This window comes from Propithecus coquereli, unplaced genomic scaffold (assembly GCF_000956105.1).
Source record: "Propithecus coquereli isolate 6110/MARCELLA unplaced genomic scaffold, Pcoq_1.0 Scaffold166, whole genome shotgun sequence".
Classification (NCBI taxonomy): domain Eukaryota; kingdom Metazoa; phylum Chordata; class Mammalia; order Primates; family Indriidae; genus Propithecus; species Propithecus coquereli.
In genome coordinates this window covers 2510302-2513096 of record NW_012141191.1, presented here as the reverse complement: position 1 = coordinate 2513096, position 2795 = coordinate 2510302, and the positions used below count along the sequence as shown (strand labels likewise).

Below are 2795 nucleotides of genomic sequence, written 5' to 3'. Positions count from 1 at the left end.
TACACACACACACAGAACACCACCATGCTGTCTCAATGAATTTGCCCCCTTTATCAATTTCCTTCAATTCTATTCAGATTGATTCTTTTTCTAAGTTGAGTTACATGAGAGGGGGTCAAATATTATTTTTTCTTAGTCATTTAGGCTGAGCCTAAGTTTGGATCCAGTTTTTGATGGAAACGGGGAAGGAGAAAAATACATTCATAATATCATCATTTTGTGGATAATTAATATACACTGTTCCATTGAAGGGATTCTCCTGAGGAATGCCCCACGCTCTGTGCTCATGTGACACTTTGTGCCTTTATCAAAGCACACATGACCCTTGAGTTATCTGTATTAGTGTCTATGTTTTAATCTACACTATAAAGTCCTTGATAGCTAGGGTCACATTTTATTCATCTTCTAACAGTTCCATGCATATAGTATGTACTCAATAAACGTTAACTTGGAAAACAGTTTACAAAAATGACATGTTTTATAAGTAAAGCCACCAGTATTCTTTGTCCATACGAGATGTTCCCAGGGTTTCTTACTTCCTGACAAAGTTACAAAAAAGAATCAAGTTTTGACATGATTTCTTATAGAAAATCCTAGACAAGAGACAAGGTAAGATGGAATTAACAAAAACTATAATGGACACTTGAAGTCAGCATGCTTGACATGTTTCCTTCTTTCTCACTTGACATTCCAATTATGCCTAAATCATGCTGGAACACAAACCATCGAGATCAATTACTTTCTTACAGCAGATCTCATAGAGACAAATGATAGGGTTTTGACATCCTTCAGCTTTAGATGGAAATTTCTGGAGCAGCAGGAGAAAACATTAGTGACCATTGCACAGAATGATATGACCTGGGGAATACAGACGACACTTGGGTTTCTAAAACATTTAGTTTCCTGGGGACTTTTTTCCTATCTTTGGTCACTTTGATGTGTATTTGCAGGAAACAAACTTTTGCCCCATCTCTGCTAGTAATATATAGTTAGATAATTTGAAACCATACAACATATTTTTCCTTTTTCATCTCCAGTTGATATTCCATTTATGCCTTTGTCTCTCTAACCTAAAAATGTAGGGACCTTTATTAAGTTTCCTTTAAACAGGAAAGTCAAATTTTTATTTGAAATGTATTATCTATTCTCCTGCTCCCAAGAACAAGCCATTGTTCATTTATTCCTCACAATATCTAATACAAATTCCACTGGCACAAAAGACTGTGAACAGTCTCTTGGTGTTTGCCCCATCGATAATTTTCCAAAAGTTATGAACAGACTACTAAAAAACTTTAAGGCTTTCTGCTACTAGCAAGTTCTGCTTCTTGTCCTAGGGTGGCTAAAAATGGTGAATCCAGATGATTATTTCTGGGACAAAGATACCAAAATAAATGTAAGCATCGGTAATAAAATTTAGATGAATATGGACATGCATTCAGATGCCTTTTCCACACTGACATTTTTCATGGGTGAAGTACTTGCTCACTGACTGATAAATGAGGAGCTAGACAACATTTCTCTGCAAGCTGACACTCAGGTTGACAATTAGCTGGCAAAGTAATCTCTGATTCAATGTCAGGAGCCTAATGCTTGAAAGGTGTTCTCAACTATGGGTATCGCTGTTCATCTTAGTCTATCAGACACCGCAAAAAGTAGAATCTTCATATTTAAACACTTAAGTAATTTGATTTACTGCTATTTGGGTAGCATTAATCTCTTTATGTTTGTAGTGTTTAGTTATCCATGATTCAGAAATAAAATTTGATAATATTTCTAAAGCAATGAAATTAATTAGGGAAAGTGATTAGTGACTCATTTTAAACTAGGACAGAAAAAATCCATTATGACAATGAAGAAAAAATGGAGTTTGACCATTTCTTTCAGGTAGTATATGCCACAGTGCGGAGACGGGGAGAAAAAGACCAAAATAAGAATTTAATTGCAATTGCTTCTTAGTTTATCCAAACCCATTTGCACTGTGATAGATACAGTCTGTCTTTTTCTATATCATACTCTATCTCATCTACAAAAGCTAATCATTTTTGACAATTATAATTTGCTTCCAAAGTGATTGTCTTTCAAATTCACATTCTTAGAAGAGAATTGAAAGACAAAATATAAAGTTCACAAAGGTTAAAATATAAGATGTGAATTTTTTTTTACCCTTTAAGATTATAAAATGAAAAGCTATATAGCTGAGCATATACATTTATAATCCTTGGACCTGTATTATTTACGAACCTGTAAATGAATTTGAAATATTTTTAAATGATGTTTAAGTTACCAAAGTAATTGAAAAGACACCGATCCAACCCTGAAGTAAAGGTTTCATGAACAGGGTGTGTATGTTCCCTATATCCAATTTTATATGTACAATGAACACACTTAATAGGTTTATTTATATGAACATATAGTTATGGATTTATATTTATTTGTAGTGAAACATGTCTAACTCTGTTGAACTTTGCTGGAAATCAAAGAAGAAATCCTTCCTGATGAATAAAGTCTAGGTGGGCCAATTCTTTTTTTAGCATAAAGAAAGCACACTACTGCAAAATGATGTTCTTTGGAAATGATTTTTTAAATTGGCTGCACATGTGTGGCTAGACCATTTCTTACCAAGCCAAATAAACATGATTAATTCTTGCAGTTATTCAGATGGCACACAGAAACATTCTGACTTTATTTTATCATGATAAATTTATAATTGCTTTCCTGGAGAAAGAGCACACTTTCATCATAACACCATATGTATGTATGTGTATGTGTCTGTGTGTGTGTGTGTGTGTGTGTGT

At 33.8% G+C, this 2795-nt stretch overlaps 1 protein-coding gene across 1 annotated transcript in view; it reads right to left on the bottom strand.

The window, feature by feature from the left end:
- The window catches only part of TRPM3 (transient receptor potential cation channel, subfamily M, member 3), a 338389-nt gene that overhangs the window by 237455 nt on the left and 98139 nt on the right, over positions 1–2795 (bottom strand). The window lies entirely within an intron of this gene.